The sequence below is a fragment of the Solanum stenotomum genome, chromosome 11, assembly GCF_019186545.1.
Source record: "Solanum stenotomum isolate F172 chromosome 11, ASM1918654v1, whole genome shotgun sequence".
Classification (NCBI taxonomy): Eukaryota; Viridiplantae; Streptophyta; class Magnoliopsida; order Solanales; family Solanaceae; genus Solanum; species Solanum stenotomum.
In genome coordinates this window covers 23,587,616-23,601,528 of record NC_064292.1, presented here as the reverse complement: position 1 = coordinate 23,601,528, position 13,913 = coordinate 23,587,616, and the positions used below count along the sequence as shown (strand labels likewise).

The window sequence follows — 13,913 nt, the reverse complement described above, 5'->3', positions numbered from 1 at the left end:
AGACCTCTTCGAGGTCGAGTACGCCGGTTACGACTAGGGGGTGATCCTGGGTCGTGACATCAACTTAACCGGATACTTTATTAGTTTAAGTATCCGCCCGTTATTAATTAAAGTATCTGCGCTGCTATATTATGCATCTGTCGTTAATTAAGTATCTGTGCTGCTAACAACTTAATAATTTAAGTATCCGCCCGTTATTAATTAAAGTATCCGCGCTGCTATATTATGCATCCGCCCGTTAATAAAGTATCCGTGCTGCTAACAACTTAATAATCTAAGTATCCGCCTGTTATTAATTAAAGTATCCGCGCTGCTATATTAAGTATCCACACTGATATATTATGTATCCGAAAAACACTAAAAAAAGGGATTTTTGGTAATTAATGAAAGAGTAGGGAAAGGAAGTAATTTCTTTCTTATACTATGTCATTTGCCTAATTTTTACTTTAATTAAAGGAGAAAGAAACTATTGGGCCTTACCCAAATTTCATTTCTCAAGCCCACATCAGGTTACTATTCGCCTAGACTAGAGTTTGGCCCAAGTTGTTGCTGCAATTTTGGACTTTTAGCCCATTTTTTGTCCCTATATCAATTGTATAAAACTTCTGTAGATCAGTGTATATCGGCTGCTACTCTGTATATCAAACGTATATTGATGTATACAACCCATTAAATTTGCATTTTCTACCTCCAAAACCTGTATATTAGGTTCCGAAATTGTATATTGGCTTCCATTCCGCTTCAATGGATCAAAGAATCGACTCGAGAGGAAAGTTTAGGGCTTCTTGGTATGCAAATAAGGAGATTTTGAGTCCAAATAAACTCTCACGACATTTTCAAGCAGCAAAGAGAGGGATACAAACTAGTATATGATAAGAAAACATTTGACAATCAATAAGGCATACATGTAGTACTAACTCATATGATTAGTAGGCAAATACCATACACACATTATCAATCATAAGCTAATAAGGAAGCAAACAAAATAACAACAACATCATGAGTTAAAAAACGACAATCCAAAGTAGACAATCAACATTTAAATATGACAAGAATAAAAACAAAAACAAAAAATGGGTGAAGAACTTAATACCCAACGGAGGGACAAAAGCTAACTGTAAACATGAAATTTGCACAAATGGGATGTGAACAGAAGCTTCAATAGTGAGGAAATTCATTCATTGTTTAGACAAGCTAATAATTCAAGGCTATATTCCATTCATCGATCAAAGAATATAATATCTAAACTCGACAAGAAGTAGAGCAAGGGAACAATATAAAGGCAAATTAAATCAAACATACACGAATAAAGAAATTTATTTGCTCGTGAGCTTGAATGGATTACCATCTGAAATATAAACTTAGAAAGGACAAAATCATACCACACATAGCCATTGAACTGCTTCTGATCAGATTGAACTTAAACTAATTATATCAAGGAGTAAGCCGTGAGAATCTAACGAGCTAGATAAGTGCTAAACAATGGATGATTCGAGAAATGCAAAACGGAACAAGTTAACAAAACCATTTCAGATATGAACTAAGACATCAATCCAAATGAGCATTTATAAAGAAAAATCATGCTATAACATTAACGAGATTGATTTGAAATTAGTAGAGCAGCAAATCAGTAGGTAAAGTTGATATTGAGACTAATTCGAGATTCGTCAGGTGTTAAGACAGAAAGGACATAACTATGACGCCATCAGATCTTCAACGAATAAAACTAAGGAAGCACTAACCATAGATAGAATGTAAAGATTTCTAGCTACAAACAGATTTTAACATACGAAGATCAAGTATTCTTAGGAACAAAATTAGTAAATGAAAATTGTGAACTAAACAGAAAGCTAAAGAGGAGATTTTACCTCCGACTGAGACAAGAACAAGCTAGTGGCGAGCTTCCACGATCACAAAGTAACTCGTATGAAGTCTGAAGAACGATATTGAACAAAACAAAAGAGCAAAGCTAAGACCTAAACCACTCAGATAAAAGCGCTATTTAGATCTCAACGGATTGATGAATATAGCCGTGTGATCGATCTTGAGGAGAGTACGAAATTGCAAGGAGATGGCTTCTTCGCGTGCTTTCTGGTTTTGCTCGCAAGAAGAAATGTTAGCTGAAAATGAGTTGAGATGAGATGACAAGGAGGCTAAATTTGTAACAAAGAACAGCCGAATTAAATTAATGATCTAGCCAAATGAAGTTCTAAATTCAGCTGGCAATTAAATAAAATGACATAATTATATATAAAAAAAAAATACATACATATATAAGTGACTAAACTAATTTAAAATAACTTATAAAACATTGAATTTTATAAAAATCAATTATTTCAAATCGTATGAAATTAAAGAAGCTCGATGATTGATATACATTGTGGAGGGTAAAAATTCTATGTCAACAACTGTCCCTCGTTTGGTTGGGATGGATGAAAGAGATCTGAGGCAAATGAAATTGATGAATCCAATTTTGTCCGACCACATCTTCATTCTGTTGGAAAGAGATCTTGGTACGAACTTTAGGAATTATGATCGAACCTAGTATCGGGTTTCCTACATATTTCAGGCTATGAGAATTTAGGTCACTTGTAATTCGATACGCTTGATTTAACACACGATTATAAAAGAATTCAAAAGCTATCCGGTCTCGAGTTATGAAGAAACTGAATGTTTAGGAATAAGGTTTAAGAGAGAATATCGGAGTACCACTGAGTTTTCAACATTGATCCCGCCTACATATCCCTCAACTTGGGAAATCAAGTTGTTTGTAGTTCGACTCGATCGATTGAAAAGAAAATTAATATGCAAGATAACCTTTGATTCTGGAAGAGTGAAGAAAGAATCGAGTATGAAAAAGAGGCTTGTAACCTATTAGCGAAATAAAATTATGCCTCATCACTTTCAGGTAATAAATCTTCTCTTCAGTGGATTTATCTCTTCTCTTCGTTTCTATGACAAAAATTGAAAGGATATAATTTTATCAGCATGCATTAAAATATTGTTTCTATCACACATATCTCAAAATCTATGTTAACCAATTATGCTTTCTTTCCAGTTTTTACTTTTTTTTTATCACGATTCAATGTTTTCTTTAAATTAATATAAAAATAATTATTTCAAATTATTATCTAAAAAACTTGATCGAGAGACTTATTAAATAATTATTATCCTCTTGATTGTGAATTTACATGCCAAAGATTTTCAAATTAGTGAAAAATCATACTAACTTGAATTTAGTTGATAAATTTTATTTTTGTAAGAAAGGTTAATTACCGTATATCACATAGGAGAATGATCATTTTAGTCATGCAAGTTTTTTGTCATTCTAGAAATCATATTAATATTTGCATAACTTTGCACAATTTCATGTTTTGAAGCATTAGTTTTAGTATAAAATTCTTAATCTATATATAATAAAATTAATTTAAATAGAGGAGAACGGACTATTTTTTTTAAAAGTAAGAGATGAAATTGTGTTAATATTTTCTTTTGACCTGATAAACTTTATATTTTCAAATACTTTAATATTTTTCAAAATCGCCTTTACTATTTTTGGAATTATTAATTATGAGAAGGTTTGGAAAGAAATAAGAGCAATACATAAATATTGTTTTGATGATTTGTTGCATCTCATCTATTTTATTCTAAAGTATTAGTTGGTATTAAATCTACTTGATCTTTTTTACGTGTTTTCATAATTTTTATTCTTATGTTCCTCCCGTTATATTTTGGTTTTCGAGTCTATATGAGGTTATTAGTTTTTTAAATTATTTAACAAATAGAATATTGTGATGGTTTATATTATGAATTAATTAAAAAATAAAATAATTTATGGATGAAAATAAACAAAGAGTTTATTGGTATCAAACAAGGGAGGAATTGGGGAAAGTTTTTAAAAAAGGAAATATAACTTATTTTTAGAGTTAAAAAATTTATAATTATTTTTATTTTATATTAAGCCAAATATAATTATTATTATTATCATATCTATCTATTCTATATTGCCTTAAAATCATGAACTCCTAACTTGAATGTTAAATTACTATAATATCCCTAACTTAGGTTGTGACTTTTTTGATGAGTTGTGACTTTTTTCAAAAGGTTGTGATTTTTCGATGAGCTGTGATTTTTTAAATAAGTTGTGACTTTCCAAAGGGTTGTGACTTCTCAGAAAGGTCACTTTTTCAATGAGTTGTGACTTTTCCGATAAGTTGTGACTTTTTTCAAAGGGTTGTGATTTTTCGAGTTGTGACCTTTCCAAAGAGTTGTGACTTTTCCAAAGGGTTGTGACTTCTCGGAAAGGTCATGATTTTTCAAATAAGACACAAAAAACACTTGTTCATACTACCCTTTGTTGACTATAAATAGAGGGACTTCCTCTCATTTTTCAACCACAATTTTTTTTAATCTCCTACTCTTCTTCTTGCATTTTAAAATTTTTTGTGTGATTTATTGTCGTTGAGTGAGTTCAAAGTTTAGCGGAATATGAGGTACCACTATCCCGATGAAGTAAATCGTTCTATCCTAAGAGGTACATTCCATAACCTCAAGTACTTGAGGAAAATAATTTTGATGATATAATAATTTTTTTTGCTTAATATATACATTAGTATGTAATGTTCCAATATATGAAGTTAACATGATATAGTCTAAATTCATTTGTTTTTGTTAACAATTTCTCTTGTGATGTAAATATATGCTTCTGAACATTTTTTTCCAAAATTATTAAACTTCTCAAGAGTGATATGTAAATATATATGAATCATTTAAAAATTTATCAATTATAAAATAAATTTTATATTCAGTAATATAGAATAAACATTTTTATTTTGTCCCTACACTAAATTAAAATCTAATCACTATAAGAAAAAATAGTAATATTAATTAAAAGTCCTTTTTATTTATGTAAGTATAAAATTTGTTAGAAATATATCTATTGAACATTAATCCTTTATTTATAACATTATAAATTCTCTTAGTTATTAATAATTATTGGAAACGTTATTCACACTCTTTAACATTCTTTAGTTATAATATTATGAATTCTCATAGTTATTACATTAATTATTTCGATCTTTCATCTTTTCTTTATTAACTTTTGACCAATAATTTTTCATAACTAGCATCATGCCAAATGTGTCCGAAGAAGAAGAGCAAAGCAAACTAAGCATGCCCAAAAGCTATTACACCGCCCTTATATATGTGATAACACGATGTTGTTATTTTTCCTTGGATGAATCATGCTATTGATTGAATAAATTGAAAATCGTTTACAAGTATATGAACTATATCTTTGTTGGGTGTAAGATAAACAAGTGATTATATATATGATTTCACAGATAGAATATATTCTTTAATTTTAATTTTTAGTTTTTTCGGTATAAAAAAGGAAACTTTTCTTAGTTAACTATGGATAGTTAAATAACTATCTTTGATTTATGTATACAGTCAATCGAGAAGTCAAGTATGAGAGCCAACAACAAGAACGCCATCTATTATGTTATAACTTATAAAATAAAAATTAATATACAAAGATCAGTTCTAAAAAGTAAAATGTAGTTGTTCTCTTCACATGTTCACATGACATCTAAACAGTTTAACATGGAATACATGCGCAAAACACATCTCGTTAGATGACAAAAAAAATACACAACAAATATCGTCTATAAGGTAATCTCACTGAGATACGACTAATTACATGATTGAACCTCATCAAATTGAAATAAATATATGCATTATTGCATTTAACTAATATAATTTTTCATTGACCATCTTCATAAATTCGCGTGAATAAAAGCATAAACATCAAGAGTAAAGAATTTGATCATACCAGTGACAACATCTGGAGAATTATCTTGCTCTTGACGACTAGTGATCGCATAAAGGCAGTTTGCTCCTTCGTCAGTACCAGAAGTAGCTCCTCTAGGTGCAGCCCTGTCTGGTGGAGCAACTAATGAAAAGTTGGGCTCAATTATCCTGATTCCCATTACCTTGCCGGTTCTTGAGGCACTCTTTCATGAAGTGACCTTCTTGTCCACACTTGAAACAACCAGTGGNGCAGTTTGCTCCTTCGTCAGTACCAGAAGTAGCTCCTCTAGGTGCAGCCCTGTCTGGTGGAGCAACTAATGAAAAGTTGGGCTCAATTATCCTGATTCCCATTATCTTGCCGGTTCTTGACGCACTCTTTCATGAAGTGACCTTCTTGTCCACACTTGAAACAACTAGTGGAGCCATCGTGACATTTACCTAGGTGGGTCCTACCACACTTAGCATATGCAGGAGCCAAATTACCTCTTTATGACACACTACCCTGAGATTGGGTAGGTCTAGCCCTGAAGTGCTGGGAATTCTGACTATTATCCTCACCTTTTGTTTCTGGGTGCAGGTGCACTAGCAGATAATGAAGCAGGTCCCTTTTGCTTTTATTGTAAAGAAGACCGGTTCACATTATTTCTTTACTGCCCGGGCTTATTCCTTGTCTTCGCTTTCTTGTTTCTAAACTCCTCCCTATCCCTCGGCTTCTCTTCATCAACCTGCTGCACATAGACCATCAACCTTGCTATATCCATGCCCTCAATTAGCATGACTGCCTTGCCCTCTTTGCTTGACAGACGGTAAAACCCAGCAACAAAAAGACTCATCCTGCTTCTCATATTCATAACCACATCTCCGGAGTATAACGGGAAAGTTGGGTGAACTTCAAGTTGTACTCATGAACACTTAGTGAATTCTTCTTAAGGGTGAGAAACTCTCATACCTTGGCCTCTCTCAGTTCTCGGGGAAAGAAACTCCTAAGAATGCCTCCTCAAACCAAGCCTAACTCGCAGGTGGTGCTCCCTCAGCTCTACCCTTCTTCCATTGGTCAAATCAAGTCCTAGCAACATTCTTCAGTTGATATGCAACTAGTTCCACTCGCTCAACATCGGCAACGTGCATAACCTCAAATACATTTTCCAGTTTCTCAACAAAACTCTCTGGATCCTCAGTAGTGCTTGAACCAGTGAAACTTGAAGGATTCATCCTCAAGAACTCTCGGATCATCGAAGTATCAGCCACTTTCTGTCTAGCTCCTTTTTGTTGCCCAACCTGGTTAGTCACAACTTGGCTTAACATTCAAATCGCTTCCCTGAACTCAACATTCGTGACTTCTCATTGGGGTTGCACTTCAGGTGCATTAGGTGCCCCTTGTTCCTCAACGTTCGTCCTAGCAAGACGACCTCAAACATCTTTTTGTGGAGGCATGATTAACTGAAAGACATGCACAAGCATGAATTAGAAGAAACTTCTTAGAGAAAAAAACTCTAACGCACGAAATGAGTATGAAAGAAGTGAAAGAATTTCCTAAATGTTGCAGCCTCCTAATTATAGATGTGGCGCGCTTCACACCGATAACTAGGACTCTACAGACACGGCTTCATAGACTCCATAGGACTCTTGAACTCTGTGCTCTAATACCAAGTTTGTCACACCCCGAGCCTACACCCTGGGCGAAACTAGCACTCCAGAACCAAATCTGGCCCCAAGCGAACCCTTGGCCTAGCTAGACTCTCAACGGAAGACTCTAAGAATTATTACAATAATCAAATGCACTTATAAAACAACTGTCTCAAATTAAACTCAAAACATTCAACTAGCCATAGATGGCAACTCAAGTCTTAACATAAGAAATCACAATGTAAAGACAACTAAACTACTAACTGTCTATGAAGCCTCTAAAACAAGGAGGGATGTCGGGACTAGACCCCCGATCATCCTAACAACTAAAGTACTAAAGCAATGTAAAAAGAGCCTTTCGAAAAGCAAGAAGGCTCACCAACTGACTCTAAGTGCTCAACTGGATCAACGAGGCGCTGGATGCTGATCATGGTTACCTGTGTCTGCATCATAAAACGATGCAGACCAAATGGCATCAGTACATTGAATGTACGAGTATGCGAGGGGAATACTAAACAAGACATAATCTTAAAAGGAATCTGAAAAGAACACTTACCTTGGCTTTACTCAACTCATGAATAACTCAACTCAGATGCAAAGTAAGCAACAATAATAATGTAGTTATACAAAGCATTTAAAACAGGAGGTAGCAACTCAATTTGATAAAGAAATGCAATAACAACTCAGTTTACATATAAAGTAATATAATTACTGTAGGAGTTTCTCTAATCGACAACCACCACTATGAGTCTAAGTGATGATACAACGTCTTGCCCATGCTGCCAGAACTGTCCTATACTTTTCTGTCATATAGAACACCTTAACTAAGTGGATCCACTAGTCTATGCTAAAAATCACTAAGGAATCATCTAAAAAGTATGATCATTTTCTTCCCATGATGGCTACATGGTTTATGGATACTTGAGTTATTATGAATTCGCGTCCCCATTTCGGTGCTCAATACTACTCCCAAAATATACTAAGCTCATATGTTTTAAAAAACAAAACTCTTTCTTTGGTTTGAGATAATTACTCAAAAGCTCTCTTGGAAATCGGTGTTTCCTTTCTTGCTCAAATGTGAAAACATTTTAACTCTTGGGAATACTTAGTTCCAGTATAATCTTTGAAGAAATGAACTGTACTCTTACTCTTTACTCAACTCAAAGCTTAAGTCTTAAAACAAAGTAAAAACGTTTGCAAAAAACTTTTGAAATGACTCTAAGAACTCTCTAGACTTGGCTCTTAACTTTCCTTGAATTTGAATTTATGGATTCAAGGATTATGATTTGTGATAGGAAAGATCTCATGATGTTTGGGAGTGTTTTTAGATAGTTAAACATGAGAAAAGATCAAGAAATCATTGTCTGGAAGCAAGTCCGTGACGCGAAGATGCATTTAATTATTTGATCGCGAAATAAATTTTGAGGCAGAACGGTCCGTGACCGCGACGCGACGCGAAGAAAAATTCTGCAAAACTGTGGGGTAGGTCCGCGACACAGACTGGTCACCAGATTTGTCCGACTTTTTCCTTCTTCGTTTTCTAACCCCAATTCGCTTAAATCTGGTTCCTTTTCTCAAATTCTCTTTAGATACAGATACCTAGTAAATGCACCTAAGAACCTAACTCAAAACAACTCCATCATTCAACACAATAATCTCAAAAACTACTCAATCTCAGCCCAATTCAAGAACGAAAGCAAATTCAAGAACACATATCAAGAACATCAAACGTTTAATCTTTTTAGGATGAATTCACACTGAAATAAATATATTTGGCATGTGGGTGAACGAACCCAACGTTATGAAAGTCTCATTTACCTCGTAGGGATCACCCCTTGACGAAATCCACATGAAAATCTCCAAGAAATCGACGAATCCTTGGTTCTTCTCCTCTTTTTCTCCTCTTCTTTTCTTTCCTCTCAAAACCCTAACTCTTTTTGAAAAGCGTAAACTGACCAACTTCAGTTTAGACCCCAACTAATTATCAAAAACGAAATTAAAATAATTGGGTAAGGAAAAGACTAAACTACCCTTCCAAAAATCCGAATTAGACTTTCCTTATTTGAATAATCCAACTTCCAATGGGCTTATCTCACTCATATAAACTCGGAATCGCACAAACTTAGCGGCGTTGGAAAGATAATTCCAAGATCTTTTCTACAGTATCTAGAAGAACACCTAGGATTCATTCTTTTTAAAAATGACTATTTCCAATTCTAGTTCTTTCAAATAGCGAGGTGTTATAGAAGGTTTGGAAAGAAATACGAGCAATACATAAATAATGTTTTGATGATTTGTTGCATCTCATCTATTTTTATTCTAAAGTATCAGTTGGTATTAAATCTACTTGATCTTTTTTACGTGTATGAAATTTAAACTTTCATAATTTTTGTTCTTCTGTTCCTCCCGTTATATCTTGGTTTTCGAGTCTATATGAGGTTATTAATTTTTTACATTATTTAACAAATAGAATATTGTGATGGTTTATATTATGAATTAATTAAAAAATAAAATAATTTATGGATGAAAATAAACAAAGAGCTTATTGGTATCAAACAAGGAAGGAATTGGAGAAACTTTTTATAGAAGGAAATATAACTTATTTTTAGAGTTAAAAAATTTATAATTATTTTTATTTTATATTAAGCCAAATATAATTATTATCATCATATCATCATCATATATTACTAAAAGTGGGTACCTCTAAAGTGAAAAGTTTAATTACCATTTTACCCTTATACTAAAATTAAATATATAAATATCTAATTAATCAATAACTATTAAATAGTAATCACATACTATTATTATTATTAATATTATTATTATTGTTGTTGTTGTTGTTGTTGTTGTTGTTATTATAAAAGTGATCCTATCCTAAAANATAGTAATCACATACTATTATTATTATTATTATTGTTGTTGTTGTTGTTGTTGTTGTTATAAAAGTGATCCTATCCTAAAAATAAAGTTATAATATTATACTAAATCACATAATATTATTATTATTATTATTATTATTATTATTATTATTATTATTATTATCATTATTATTATTATTATTATTATTATTGTTGTTGTTGTTGTTGTTGTTGTTATAAAAGTGATCATATCCTAAAATAAAGTTGAATTGTAATACTATCCTTTAAATTCTCAATTTTGTCCCTAATAAAAAAGGAACATTGAATTAAATTTATAAATCAACGCATTAATCATACTTTAATTAGCCATTTTTTGACTACTTCATTTGTAGAATTTAAGGCATCACATTGTAATGTTAAATGTATATTACTCCAAATTATAAATGTATGAAGGGAAGCTAAAAAGACAACAATCAAAAAAAAAAAAAATCTCTATATAAAAAAAAAAGAATTCATTTCCCTCAAGTCTTGCTCTCTTATATTTATGGGTCCTACTAAAGTTTCATTCACTTATCAAATATTTACAGAAGATTCGATCTTTAGTTGAGTTAGTTGAGAAGATGCATGTGACATATTCTTTATTCTTCTTACTAGGGATTAAGAAGGCAAGTATAACATTAATTTTGAGGCATATGATATTGTCAATAAAATTACACATACTACATTAGTCCAACATGTAGTTTTTAGTTTCCAAATTTGAATATTGTATTTGCTCATTCGTTTATTATTTTTATTTTATGTACTTTTAATCAATTTATAATTAAGGGCATATAACATTAATTTTGCAGCATATACCACTGCCAATATAAAAATTACACATGCTACATTAATCCAACATGTAGTATTTTAGTTTCCTGATTCGAATATTGTATTTGCTCAAGTTTATTATTTTTATTTATGTAATTTAAATTAATTTATAATTAAGAGTGTGTTCTTTTTTTTAGGTCGTACTTTCTATCATAAAAATGATAAAACCTTTTAATTTAGTAATATTAATGGATCTTAAGGGGATAAAAAAGTTTTCATGGGTGATCCATCTGCAAAATGTTTAAAAATAAAAAAAAAAGAATGACAACGCCTTTTGAAGTATATCTGAGTACTAAACATTATGTTGTGATCTTTTATGGTCCGAACAATATGTATTGAAGTCACAATTAACATTTTTCTTCTTTTACATTTATTTCTAATTTACCTTTGTTTTTTATGAACTTTTCAAGTGTATCTTTTAGCATTATTTGACTTTTAATTGTAAAAACAATATTTAAATGATATGGATATTACAAGTTTTATTTCTCATTAAAAAAAAAATGAAATTAGGTAATTTTTTTAATAAGTGTGTGAATTTCTCCATTTATAAGTTTCATTTTTTCTACATTTTTAGAATGACAAAGGTTTGTGATATTCAAGAGTGGCCAAAATATTGTTGTAGGTAGTATGAATACAAATTATAATATTAATATATTCTATTTTGCTTAAGCTTCTAGGGAAACTACATAATTCATAAATCAATTTTACGTACTATAGAAATTTTAGGACTCTTGCGCATCAGTATTTCTTCCTTCTGTGGATAATTTTCTAAAAATTAGTCAATATTCATTATTATTATTACTAAAGGTGGAAAGATATTAGATGAAAAGTTGATCATATAATTATAATACAACATTATTACTATTTTACTATTATTATAATTTATAACATCATACTTATATATTTTATAAATTATAAATAAGAAGCCTAAAGTTAAAAATTGAATTACATACACATTCTATTATATGATACTATTTTTATTAAACATAAACAAATAAATTGAATTAATCATTATAATAATAACTATAATAATTGTAGTTGTGACTCTTTATTACCTGTCATTATCATACTTTTCTCTAATAACCATACAATTAATACAATGACTAAGCAAATTTGGCAATCCAAGTTAAAAGCCAAATTAAAAGACTATTGTTAAATATATTAAACCCTTCAATTTTCGTTCAATTAATTAAATTATAGAGAACTAAAAGGCTACGGTTACATGTGTTTGTCCTTTCAATTAAAAAATTATATGCATACATAGAAATAGAGCAAGAAAGTTATCACAATGGGAGAAATTATGGGTATGATTTTGAAATTGTTAGTGGAATGATTTGCTTGGAATGCAACTATTCACTTTTTCTTTTCTAATAGGACAAAGGTAGGAAAACTATGTCACGGTATTTCGTTGAGTTTCCTCTTTTTTTCTTTGAATAATTTAAGATTCTCAACTGGTATTGATGCATATTCAACAAAGAAATTGAAGCTCTAGGCAAATGCATAAGCTTGTATTTTTCCGAAGTGATCAACTAGATTTTTGTAATCATAGACTTTCAGGGGGAGCAAGAATCGAGAAAGCTATCAAGTATTTTAGCAAGTCTTATATAATTGTATGAATAACAGTCAAATTACATGTGAAATATTTCTATAAGAGTACAACTTTTTTCCTGCCAAGCTATCATAAATGAATAGTCATGTCAAATGTATTTCTTCCATAGTTCTAAATAATGATAATAAAAAAAATGATGTACTTATTCATTACTATTAATAAAATCTTATCAGGTAATATATGTTTTGGTATTTTATGTTAACTAATCCCAAAAGAAAAAAATATATTCAAACTATTTTTTTGTAATTGAAAGTAAAGTCAGAAATTTTAACAAGAATCCTTTACTAATTTTATTGTATTAACTCAAACGTATTATTTAACTTAATAATGATACATGTTATTTTATTTCCCAAAAAAATATACACTTTTACGATGTACACGTGTGAAGCACGTGCCCCATGACTAGTTATAAAAATAGTACACACAAAAATTAAATTAAGTGTGAGCCAGCAGACCCCTAGCCCCCAGTGAAGAACCACGATGGCCATCACGGTCCGTGGTCTTTGACACGGTCTGTGAAGTGGACCGTAGGTGGGGTATACCAGGAACCAATAGACACTGGCCAAGAACCATGACCCACTTGATGGGCCATGGTCCCTTCGACGGTCCGTCAGTGGCCTCGTGGATGGCCTCCGTCAACTTTTAAGTCAGGATCGTTTTGGTCTTTTCCCATATGCATTGGGCATCTAAACTACATCGTTTAATACCTAAACTACACCGTTTTACTCAATTTAAGCCTAATAATCTAATCAAAACCAAACCAAAACCTTTATTCACCAAAAATCATCCAAACTTAGAGCAAAAGGAGAAGAAAGAGGCGTCAGTTTCCCTAGAACATTCAGAAGGTTTGCTTCTAGTTTCAACCCCTAAATCAAAGAATTTCTCCGTAGATTTAGTCACCAGGTATGTGGGATTTCACTAGTGGGTTCCTTTCATCCACTAGGTCCCTATAATTCAGTTAGTTCCTTGATTCTCCACATCTTGTTTAGACTAGGGTTTTTAAAACCTTAGATATCTACTGTGATTTAGCTGTTGTAGTATCCTAAATCGAAATAGTTTGTTTCTTCGAAAGTTTGCTTAATTCCTTGTATGAAACTCAGAAACCTAATTTGTATAAATTATCTTAGTTCATGAATTATACT

General features: G+C 31.5%; 1 protein-coding gene and 1 pseudogene across 3 annotated transcripts in view; one reads left to right on the top strand and one right to left on the bottom strand.

The window, feature by feature from the left end:
• LOC125845771 (GPI ethanolamine phosphate transferase 2-like) overlaps window positions 1–6,162 on the bottom strand; it is a 32,261-nt pseudogene extending 26,099 nt beyond the window's left edge.
• Window positions 1–13,913, top strand: part of LOC125844725 (MAP3K epsilon protein kinase 1-like) — a 468,061-nt gene that overhangs the window by 225,269 nt on the left and 228,879 nt on the right. The window lies entirely within an intron of this gene.